The 13,151-nt window shown below is 35.9% G+C and overlaps 1 protein-coding gene across 3 annotated transcripts in view; it reads right to left on the reverse strand.

Annotated features, from left to right (window-relative positions):
* Positions 1-13,151, reverse strand: part of LOC136847768 (uncharacterized) — a 340,583-nt gene that overhangs the window by 311,625 nt on the left and 15,807 nt on the right. The window lies entirely within an intron of this gene.

A 13,151-nucleotide genomic window follows, 5' to 3' on the forward strand; every position in this document is an offset into this window, starting at 1 on the left:
TACTGTACAGTACAGTATATCAATCTCCAGTAGTCTGATTTTTCTAAAGCAACTGATATCAGGTCCCAGTGCTTGGCCATTGACCTAAATTTTGTACAGTATTCCAACCTACTTAACTTACTGGCGATACAATTCACATCACACTGTCATCTCCAAGTTTGGTTTAACGGCTTTTACCAATTTTCAGTATATTTTATTTCTTTTATTCATATGGTATTCAAATATTTCAGTCTTTACAGTGGGCTATGCAGTGAACTGTCTTACTTTTTCCACTGTACCTTGACTACAGTTTCCGTAATTTTATAGTGAAAGGGCAAAAAATAAATAATGATTAAAAGATCTTTTGGTACTATTATTTTTTAATTTGCCTTCCTTTGGCCTCTTCACAAGTTCGATATGCATATGTGTGTGTGTGTGTGTGTGTGTGTTGTGTGTGTGTGTGTGTGTGTGTGTGTTTGTGTAACACATCTACTCACAGTGAAAGACACAGTAGTTAGAGACAAAATCATGCCTGTTTTTGGCTGTTTTGTTATACAGCAATGTATGCACATTACGAACAACAACAACAACAATACTAATAATAATATTGTAATTATCATTATTATCATTATTGTTACTGCAAAACAACAATAATAAAAACATCAATAAAACTAACTATTATTATTATTATTATTATTATTATTATTATTATTATTATTATTGTAAAAACAACAAAAACAACAACATTGATAAAAACAATACCAATAATACCCCAATTATTATTATCATTGCTTTAATTATCATTTCATAAACTTACAAACACGATGCAACAACATACACTACCATCGAGAAGAAAAAAAAGATGAGGCAAAAGAACGAGAATTGGAGCAACCAAAATTCCAGCGTTTTGTTGCAACAGTACCGGACAGCCAGTTGGGAAAAAAAAGGCATAACAAGAAAATATATCGAATCACCTACTTTTGCAGCAGAGTGCCAAATTGAGTGTTGTTGTTTGTGCCCAGCAACTTAATGGAATTCGAATGAAGCATTGCATGCAACATGGGATTAGCGATTGATCTCCCATCGCCGCTGACAGAGGGATGAGGGGCAACCAGCTCAGGGAGGTCCAATTGCTAACAAACCCTCCCTTAACCCCTCCCCCACCCTCTACCTTCTCCCCTACACCCTCTCTCCCCAAAAACCTCCCAGCTTTCTTCTTGTCCAGACTCATGTCTGCGACAAAATCTGATATGAGGTATTGCCAAGAGAGAGACGGAAAGAAAGATTTCAAATTTACATGTGTTACATTAATATAGGTTATGGAGAGAGAGAGAGAGAGAGAGAGAGAGAGAGAGAGAGAGAGAGAGAGAGAGAGAGAGAGAGATTTTTCAAATGTGCAATGGCGTTACAACATTAAAGACAGCCGAACTATAAAAAAGTATTATAGAGGCCAGTACGCAGATTTGTCACAATACCGTTATCACACAAAAAAATCATCGAAGCAAAAGAATTACAGAGTTGCTGGCCATATCAAGACTTGCACTGCCATTCATAAGTTGGCAATATGAAGCAACCTTAAGACTTTCACCTTTCTACTAGAGCCAACATAGTTTTTCTGTTTTGCTGCTGATCATATGACGGATTTAACATGAAAAACGGTAAAAAAAAAAAAAAAAACAGAAACAGTTGCCTCTGGATCGTCTGTTACTGGTGGTTCCAGTGACTGAATCTGATATTACAAAATGCCGTCACAGCTACCATGGTCATCGACGCCATGTTATTCATGGCTGCTAATTTTGATTTAGTCAAATATTTCCTTCGTGACATTTACGTTTATACACAAATGGCACGACCCCAGACCGAGCCAGGACGGAGACTGATCGATCGATATTTGCAAACTGGCGGTGCTATCTCTATGGTCATCGACGTCAAGCCCCCATGGTAGTCTACACAAATGCAAATTTCTAAGGGCTGCCTAACATATAACAGAACGCTACGATTATCTATCCAATCAATATGAATTTTTTAAAATTTGTTCTAAGATTACCTATCCAATCAATATGAATTTTTAAAAATTTGTTCTAAGATTACCTATCCAATCAATATGAATTTTTAAAAATTTGTTCTAAGATTACCTATCCAATCAATATGAATTTTTAAAAATTTGTTCTAAGATTACCTATCCAATCAATATGAATTTTGAAAATTATTTCTATGTTTGCCTATCCAGTCGATATAATTTTTTTTTTAAATGTCTAAACAAAGTAGGGTTGTACTGAGTAACGTTCCTGGCAATAAATCCCGTATTTGCGGAAAAGGAAAGCAACACAGACAGGTATTCCCTGTTGCGCCGGCGATAATAAAATTAATAAAATACGAAAGAAGCTGCACGTGCTGTACTGACCAGCGAGCGAACGTGGGAGTAGGATGTAGGGTTGTAGGATGAAGATGGGAGTAGGGGAGGCCCTCGAAAAAGTTAGGATGCGACGAATATGGGCCAGGGATTGGAGGGAGAGGGGAAAGGGGAGTGAGTGGGAGGTGGATGGGGCTGTTGGTTCTCATTATAAGTTGGAAGTGAAGCGGGAGGCAAGTGGTGTCAATAAATTGTGTAGCCTCTGGGGATTCTCTTTGCCCTCTCCCTTCGCTCTCCGACTCTCTGGCCACCTCACCCTCCCTCCCCCACTCTCTCTCTCTCTCTCCCCACTTCCTCATATCCCTCCTCGTCTAGGGACTCCCCTCCCTCCCAGACAACCCCCCAAGGCTAAACTCAACTTTTTAATCTGCTGAATTTAGGAAGGAGATAATAGTTTGAATTCTTTTATTGTTGTCATTATGGCAGTGACATTGTAATTAGAAGTTCTTAATTAACTTCCTAACTTTGAGGAATCTAATACCATTCTCTGAATTGCCCAGAGGTGCCTGGAAAAAACGAAAAAAATAAAAAAGATGGATAAGCGTAATCCTCCTCATGGCTTTCATTTTTCCCTTATTCCAATGGCATTCTTTGTATCTGGGAGCTAATTATCTGGTAAATTGCCGACTCTCTCACTTTCGATGCTGAACGATGAATGCAAAGCCTCTATTTCATGCTTTCCATTTTTTTTAGGCTTTTTTTTTGGGGGGGCCACAAGCTGAATTCTTGTTGCGCAAATTTGGGTGGTTAATTTCCCAAGCAGTTAGTGTCAGAATTCATCGAAATGCCTGCTTTCAAACACATTTTTTCAACGTTTTCATTGCCTGGGGAAACATTTTTTATCAGCTGTTTAAGTTTTTACCTTTTTTCTATTTTTGTTTTACAGCTGCCGCCGAGCTGAGATTCCCAAAAGGGAAAGACTGATGTTCTCAATGAAAACGTAAGCAATCTTTCATATGATGAACTGACTGTGCCCTTTCCACCGTTCTTGCCAATTGAAAAGGCAATACAAATGCATTTTCGTAGAAAAATCAGAGGGTTAGGCAACAGCAAGATACTCATTCATAATGGAATCCTAACTTTGTTCTTATGGAATTCTAACCTAACTCCAAGAGGAACTCTAACCTAGTTCCAAGTGGAATTCTGATCTTGCTCCAAGTGGAATTCAAACATAGCTCTATGAGGAGCTCTAACCTAGTTCCAAGTAGAATTCTAACCTTGTTCCAAGTGGAATTCAAACCTAGCTCCATATGGAATTTTAACCTAGCCCCATGTGGAATTTTAACCTAGCTCCATATGGAATTCTAACCTAGTTCCTTGTGGAATTTTAACCTCGTTCCATTTAGAATTCTAATCTAGCTCTATCTTGAATTCTAACCTTACTCCATATGGATTTTTAACCTCTCTCCATTTGGAATGCTAACCTAGTTCCATATGGAATTCTAACCTAGCTCCATATGGAATTTTAACCTTGTTCCATGTAGAACTCTAACCTTGTTCTTATGGAGTTTAACTTTACTCAACATGGTTATCTAACCTAGTTCCATATAGAATTCTAACCTTTTCTTATGAAATTCTAACTTTGCTCCATATGGAATTCTAACCTAGTTCCATGTGGAATTCTAACTAAGCTCCATACAGACAACCAACGCAGAGTCCACTCAAAAGGAGAATTCCCCGCGGAGCAAGGTCGTGAATCAAGCCTCGGGTCTACTGATGTAATATTCATTTGCTGACCATTCAGTCGCCGAGGGAAATAAAGAAGGACGGTGGTATCGTTGTCTATTATTAATCAACCAATATATATTTCTTACCTATTTATCTAGACGTCAGCCAATAAATTCCTCACACATTTTCTTAAAATACATCCCAATGCCTCTGAATAAAAAAAATTGAACCCTAACAATTTATTATCAAAATACAAAAGACTTGTATACCATATACTAATAATAAACCAATGAATACAGTTTAACGTTTATAGAACAGTAAAATAACAGAATTATTATCTCTAACAATAAACTAATCGATACGTGAATTTTATTGCTAATAACGCAATTGCTAATTCTCAACAGTAAAACAATAAATAAGATTTACCCTTCATTATGAACAAACCAATAAAACAACCATTGCTGTTTATCAAGAGCAAATCCCTCGTATCATTTATTACGCCAGAAACACGGAAACGATAAATAATGGTTGTGTGGTATTCCTTGACTGATCTTTCACTTCCGGAGCAAGAATGAATTTATCAAAGAGACAGAATCAGCTTAGAAAACCCGATAAGGCAAAAGAAAGGAAAAAAAATTAAACATTAGAAAGTATCCCGAGATCAGTTCAGTAGTAGGAAGGTAAAATCGACACTTAAAAAGACAATAAAAAAAAGTACTTGAAGTCATCCTTTCGGAGGCATCCATCCTTTGAATAAATCTTTAACAAACTGATAAAAGGGAAATTTTTGGAAACATCACGCATCACTGCTCCTCCTATGGCGGGGTCCGAATGACGAATGGAATCTTAACACTAAAATCAATTACTAAAGGGGAAACCCCAAGTTCACAGAGCTTAATAATTCTAGAACTAATTCTTCTACTTCTGTTCTGTCAAAAGTTTGGCACGCATAAGGTACGGGACGAGGAAGGAGGTTGCCAACGGGGTATGTAAGGCGTTGTTGGAAAGGTTTGGGGAGAGAGCACGGGTTGAGTGTGAGCATACATGTAAGTATTCATGTCAATTAAAATACAAATTTCGTTTAATATCCAGTTCACTTTACCTCGTGAATAACACACATCGAAAGGGAACTATAACTGATAAGCGATTCGCCATCAGGGAGAACGGGAGTTGAGGGATTCAGAACCGATGAAGCACGGTTTTTCAGCAACAACTTTTTATCAAAGCATCGGATAAAGCTGAAAGTTGGCAAGTGTATATTTTATAACCCTACCTAATTTTTGCAAGTATTATTTAGAGCCTAAGTTCGATAGTTTTGATATTTATAGAGTAAAATGAAGTCACTGATGCCGGGACCGAGAAAATCACAGACAAGGTTTCCGCCCATCCACCAGGTAGGCGGTGAATGGATATGCTTAAATGCTTAAAGAATTTAGGCTTCGACAAATCTTGATAATGGCCAGCAGGATATGGAATTGTCCTCGTGGTTGCAAGACTGCATTTGTGCTACGGCTTACCACTTTGTATTGAAGCGAGAAGACCTGTGGCAAGATTTACTCTAGTGTGAATAGGTAATTATTTCTATGGTGGGTAATCCAGCCGCCCCAAAAAGTGCGGGCAGGAGCTGTTAGACAACACGTCATTTTGAGGAAGAGTACTTGAAATCGGACATTATCCATGAGAGCGTGGGACCAGTCATTATTGATCTCGCTAGCGACGATGAAAACGTGGATGATGACTCCTCCTCGAGAGTGACGACGACGAAGACATTTTGTAAATTAATTATGTATAGTGTTAGATGTTTTATTTGTACCTTTAAAACATATCTATTAAAACACAGTGATTATAACAATATGTTCTCATTCAAACTGATTTCAATATATTTTCCTTTCATGCATATCAATATAAATCGTGTTACATTTGATTGATATTGAAGCAGGTAAATAATAGCTTGAGCTTGCCCTCAAAAATCTTGACTCCTACCAGTACCTTTTATTTGCAGCAAGTATACAAGCGCTGTTTAGGGTGTTATATGATATAAATAAAAACCAAGAAAAATAACAATGGGTTACATTAACTGAAATAAAACAATGGCGTTGACTTTACAACTCTAACAATTGAGGGAAATGAGGCATCATTGCTTTCATTTAAATTCTACTTCTAGTGACCGCTCCTGACATGCTGCAAACAGAAGGCTATAGGAGATAAACAAAATGGATTGTCTTTTGTATTCCCGCCCTGAATAGATGTAGATCTAACAAATGAGCTATAGACTCATTATGTGGATGAACTACTTGCACTGAATTATTTGTAAAGTAGAAACAATACGAATATCAAGAAAATATAACAACTTAGTCCTATCAACTGCTGTGGAAGTTGCAATGAAACCTCCACAAAATAATAATAATAATAATAATAATAATAATAATAATAATAATAATAATAATAATAATAAAATTATTGAGAATGATAATGCTATCAAGGGGACGATGACAAATCCTGCTCGCCATCATTGATATCGCTGAAGCCTTGTATGGGTATTAAAAAGGCCAAGAGAGACAAGGTCTACCCAATTGGATGTCGTTGCCTCCTGCCTGGAGTAACTATGCAGGGCGATGACATATCTTCGAGGTACATGCTCATTGCGGCAATTCAGCTGATGCATAAGGAAGTAGACAAAGCTCCACCTACATGGGATATTTGGGGGAAAGTGAGCAAACCTTCCCTTTCTCTTGGTCTTGGGTGCTAATATCAATTAGTGTGCATGTAGCCACAGTGAAGAGACGTTTTTCCCATATGTAAACTTCTCTTCACTGTGGGTGGAGCCTTATGACGTCATAGGTTAACGTCATTATTGCGATTTTGATGGCTCTGGCATGAAACCCACTTTTATCTGGTAAGTACCAGAACTATTGAACTTAGGTAGTAAATAACACTTGCAATAATTAGGTAGGGTTATAAAAATACAAATCTTTCACCTTTATCCGATGCTTTGATAAAGGTGTTGCTGAAAAACCGTGTTTCATCGGCTCTGAATCCCTTTTTAGTAGTTGGGAATCTCTTCACCAGGGAGATTCGAACTCGCGACTGGTTGGGAATCTCCGCAATGACTAATCGCTTATCAGTTATAATTTCCCTGCGGTGTATGTTATTCCCGAGGTATGGTGAACTGGATATTAAACGACATTTGTAGCTTGAAGTTTGTGAATATAAAAACTTTCACGGTGCATGTAACAAACATACAGGTACATATGCGTAATTATGCATATATAAACATACAGATGTACAAATCACACACATTAACATGTGTATATATATACATATACATACATATATATATATATATATATATATATATATATATATATATATATATATATATATATATATATATATATATATATATATATATATATATATATATATATACATATATATATATATATATATATATATATATATATATATATATATTGTCCGGTGTACCAAGTACCTGGTTATTACACAACTAGTCACAAAATCCAAAAATTTGCCTCACTTCAGCCAGATACCTGAACTCTCATAACAATAAAATTATGACTGAGCACTCTAAAGGTGACAGTGATCCCTTAAAACTTACTTATCACTTGAAAAATCAAACTAAGTTTATCAAGATATGTGTGAGGTAGTAACGGGTAAACAAGATACATACTAGAGAAAAAGGGCATCACTCCATCAAACAAATATAATTGTTTCCCTGGTCTTAATTCACTTCAGCAAAACTAAAGGGAACAAAACATGTTTATCACTTTGCCTTATGCACACACAAATAACCCTATTCACTGGTGGTCAACAAATGACACTGTGTTTAAGAACTTTACATACAAAAATTTATTATTAACTTCAAAGTTTATAATCAGATTACACAAGCTAAAAAATTTACCATTACTTAAAAACGACACAATATTTAATTAATTCTTAAACAAGATTAATTCACAAAACTTTAATTTATCGAGTAATTGCGTTAACTAAGCAAAATTTAAATTATTAAGAATTACTCACGATTTCAAAAGAAAATCTTAACAGATGAAAATCAAATCAAGTATGCAATGTTAAAGTATCAAAAATATATAAAATGCAAAGCAAATAAATGTTAAATCACCAACACAAAAATTGGGCAAAACTAATAAATTGCAAAAACAAGAACACACAAAAAATGCACAAAACAAGAACACAAAAAATGCACAAAACAAGAACACAAAAAATGCACAAAAGATTTATCAACAATAATTTCATTAAGGCAAACTCTCCCTAATATATCTTATTATACCATGGTAATAATAAATAAAAATCCACTTTACCTTACACAAGTTTGTGAGAACCTTTGTAAAATTCACAAAAACACGCTTTCTATGAGGCACCTGTTACACTTCTAATACACTTTTCCTATGATCAGATCTCAAAAAGGGAATATTAACTGTGGAGCATCACTATATTGTGATCGAAAATAATGAGTAAAAAAGCCACAATAATATCATTGATAAACTGTATATTTTAAGACACAAAAATATACAAAAAAGGGGATAAAAACGAGGGAGCTTTCAACCGTTTGCGCAACGGTCCTCTTCAGTTTTTGTGTCTTAAAACATACAATTTATCAATTATATTATTGTGGCTTTTTTACTCAAAGGGAATATTATTACTAGTGACCACACAAAAATATATTATATAAATTTTACTCTCTTTTGAAGAAAGGTCTCTTGCAACAATGAAAGCCTCCCAGATTCTGCTTTACAAAAAATCTATGTTGCCCTGAGACATTTTGGGAACCTGACACACTCTGGGTCAAAGAGGGCTATTTAGCCTGTCAGCACACATCTCTTTTAAAGACAGGGATTTCCTGCCTGCACACTTGTTCAAACAACAGGCTTTTGGGCCAACCAGTGCTTTCTAAGCCTGTCATCCCAGATCTCATTTAATGACAGTTTAAGTGAATTGGGAAACAAACCTTCGCAAAAGGGGGTTTTACCCTCGCCTTGGTCAACAAATATTATCTAGACCTGTCACCTCATCTCTCTTTTCATGACAGCTAAATGGATTGGGGACTTCCTTTCACGACTGGGAAACCCCTGGCTAACACCTGAGTACACAAGAGTCTACCAGCTGTGTAAACATGACCCTAACAGCAAAATGTATCTTATCTCTAAAATCATGCAGGCAAACTAACCCTTTTAAGATCTGAGATGTGATATTTCAACGATCATAACGCATGACAAATACAACAAAATTACAGAAAACATATACATTACCAAGTCACATCATTAGAATATATATATATATATATATATATATATATATATATATATATATATATATATATATAATCACCATATGCTTTTTCCTCTTGAGAGAGGAAGGCACATTCACAGTTGAGACTTCTAGTTCTCACCCAGACTTTGCAAATGAGGATGCTAGCTGGTAACCTTATCTTCACTGCCAGTTAACGCTAATGCCTATTCACCGGTGGGCCGAGGTGGGTGGTAAGCAAGGGCTTAACCACGGACCTTAGCATATGAGAGATCAATGCCTTACCACTCATTTGCAGCACAAACACCATACGACTTCTTGTTCTCTTCAAGGGGTCGCACCTGAAGGTGTTAAGCCTTCTAGTTTTCAGTAGTCCTTTCGAGAGGAGGTTGCAAGTTTCACGGCCTTTCTTTGACTCTACTGTAAGCTGAAGCTCGTGGAGCAGCCACAGTAGAATCACAGACCTTCCAAATGCGAACCCAATTGTTGGCCAATGAAGAGCTTAACACCCAACCCACTAACCCACACAACCCCCCATGCAAACATACAACCATATATATAAATATATATATATATATATATATATATATATATATATATATATATAGAGAGAGAGAGAGAGAGAGAGAGAGAGAGAGAGAGAGAGAGAGAGAGAGAGAGAGAGAGAGAGATTTACGTCCATCAACCAAATATATATGTATATATATACATATACAGTATATACATATATATACATATCTGTATATATATGTATATATATACATATATATGTGGTTGATGGACGTCAATCTTTCTTCTCTCTCTTCTCTCTTCTCTCTCTTCTCTTCTTTCTCTCTCTCTCTTCTTCTATATATATATATATATATATATATATATATATATATATATATATATATATATATGTGTATATGTATATGTGTGCGTGTGTGTATTACACACATATATGTATATATATATAATATATATATATATATATATATATATATATATATATATAGAGAGAGAGAGAGAGAGAGAGAGAGAGAGAGAGAGAGATTTGCGTCATCAACCATTAGTTTAAAGATATTTTCTTGTTTATTCTTACTGCTTTAAAATAAGAGAATTTCCGAAAAATATTCCAAAGAAATGGTAATTCAGACATACAATTACACCATCTCCTACCAGAAGAGAGAGAGAGAGAGAGAGAGAGAGAGAGAGAGAGAGAGAGAGAGAGAGAGAGAGAGAGAGAGAGAGAGAGAGAATTCTCTAAAAACCGACTCTTAACGTTCTAGAATTTCCTGCAACACGGACACCATCAAAAATAATCCTTGTGAAAGTGCTCCGTAATCCATTTTTCTGCAGAGAGAGAGAGAGAGAGAGAGAGAGAGAGAGAGAGAGAGAGAGAGAGAGAGAGAGAGAGAGAGAGAAAGAGAGAGAGAGAGAGAGAAATTATTTAATAATTTCATACTTCACGCATATTCTCAAGAAAGGATCTAACTTTGTCGTTACAATTAAATACATGTCTGGTAAAAAGTGACCAGCAGGTTTCCTTATTTTTCTTCAAACTAAAGAATATGCTAGCAAAATCGGTATTTCTTATTATAAGACAGAGATTAGTCAGCAACGACAACTGACGATGAAAGAACAAAAATCGGAAACCGTCGGAGGATTTCTTTATTGAAAATTTCAACCCGACCAGATTTTTCTCCCTCAAGAGACATTAGACACAGATTCCAAAACTTGCACTTGAAGACGAAAGCGGGTGGGTTCTACTCGTCATTTTCAACAGGCCTGTGTAAATCTAACAACCCTACGCAGTGACCTCTTGTTAATTATCCTTATTAACTTTCGGATTCATAGCTTTCAGTGCAAAGCGTACCCTAAAAGTAGTCAGGAATCGAGTTAAGAACTAACAGGGTAGCTGTATTTACACATAAATTGATGTAGAAGATTATACGATAAAAATAAAACAAAAATTACGAAAATAAATATTTGTGAATTTCCTCAAGAAAGTACTGTGCAATATTTAATTAGTTGTTCAAAAAGACTATCCATTAATGTTTCCATATCATCTTATGTTTCTTGCAATTAAATAAAAAAAAAGCTTTAAGTAAAATGAAAATGATAAATATCAAAACCCAACAATATTGAGGTATACATACCTTGCAATTAATAGAATATTATATCGCTGAATCTATAACTCGTAATCTTAAAAATCAGGGAACAGTTACTTATAAATAATCAAAGCACTATACAAAAATGAAATCGTGAAGGTCATGCAATGTCGCATTTTTGACTCCGAAACGATCGCAAACATTTTCCCGCTTCCCCGATATCTGTGACAAAACCCACCGCTGTATCAGGAAAAATAAAACATCAGTCCATAATGGAACTGTCGTGTTTTTCAGCGGCAGTATACTCGCGCGGGAAATTGTTACTTTGGCAGCCATAATGCGGCCATGTGTCTGTATAATTGCATTGCTTTCGCCTCTTGGTAAGAAGTCGCTCTGGGGAGAGAGAGAGAGAGAGAGAGAGAGAGAGAGAGAGAGAGAGAGAGAGAGAGAGAGAGAGAGAGAGAGAGAGAGAGAGAGCTGCATAAAGCAACGGTCTTGTAAAATGTAGCCTACAGAGACAAAACATCCACGCAAATGCGAGGGTTACTTTTCCAAAGAGGGTTTGTGGTATCGAAAATTCCTGGAAAAGTGGGAAGCATCCCTCTTATAGTTTCCCTGGCCCCACCCAATCAGGCGTTACGCGTATTCTAAATGTGCGAGAGAGAGAGATTAAAACCTACAAAAGCTGTCAGGCATGCACAGTATATATGTATGTATGTATGTACATGTATGTCTATATATACAAATACATACACACACATACATAATATATATATATGTGTATATATATATATATATATATATATATATATATACACTAATATATATTTATATATATATACACACTATATATATTTATATACAAATATATACATACATACATATATAATATATATATATATACAATATGAGTGCGTGTGTATTGACGAGACTCGTTTCAATTATAAACAACGTTTACGTTGACGTTACATAAAAACTTATGATTTAAACAGCAGCCTAACAGATAAAGCAAGACCTATAAATAAACCATACAAGGTATAAATTAATAAAAAAAATTAATCGCACATTTGTTACTGTTTCTTTACCCCAGTCTCTGTAATTCTGGAATTCTGTTCTCGATTCCATTTTCTCAAACTTTTATAATCACCCGTCCTTTATGGAGAAGCTTTATGTCTTTCTGAGAGATTATGGCCCACTGCTATTTTTCCCCGAACCTTCCTTCTCTCAGTTTTTTTTCGGGTACTGGGTCGACCGAACCATTGGTTTTTTTCCTCCACAAAGAAAAGGAACTGAACAAAGACTCAATTGCAAGTCCTTAAGTAACACAGAACGAGAACAAAACAGCGTTCTTCAGAGACTGCGAGCCTTCGCCGAACTGCGCAATCTCCCTCCGAAATATCTCTTCTCTACGAAAGCTACATTCCTCTTCCCCAAAATTTTGTCGCTGGCTGTCAATACCAATGCCCTCCTTTCGCAACATTCCACACAAATACCTTTACGTAATCCTGGTATCAAACTGACAAAGAAACAAACCTGAGCAAAAGACATAACCTCTTCGCGAAGGCTGTAAAATTATTCATTTCCTTACAGCTCGATACCTTCATCTGAACAACTGCAGTCCCTGACTTACGATAAGAATAGAAAATAAAAATTGAAGAAAAGGTTTTTCTTTTAGCAGTTTTGGTGAGACGCCACTCCCAAGGCCCCAGATG

This window comes from Macrobrachium rosenbergii, chromosome 17, assembly GCF_040412425.1.
Source record: "Macrobrachium rosenbergii isolate ZJJX-2024 chromosome 17, ASM4041242v1, whole genome shotgun sequence".
Classification (NCBI taxonomy): Eukaryota; Metazoa; Arthropoda; class Malacostraca; order Decapoda; family Palaemonidae; genus Macrobrachium; species Macrobrachium rosenbergii.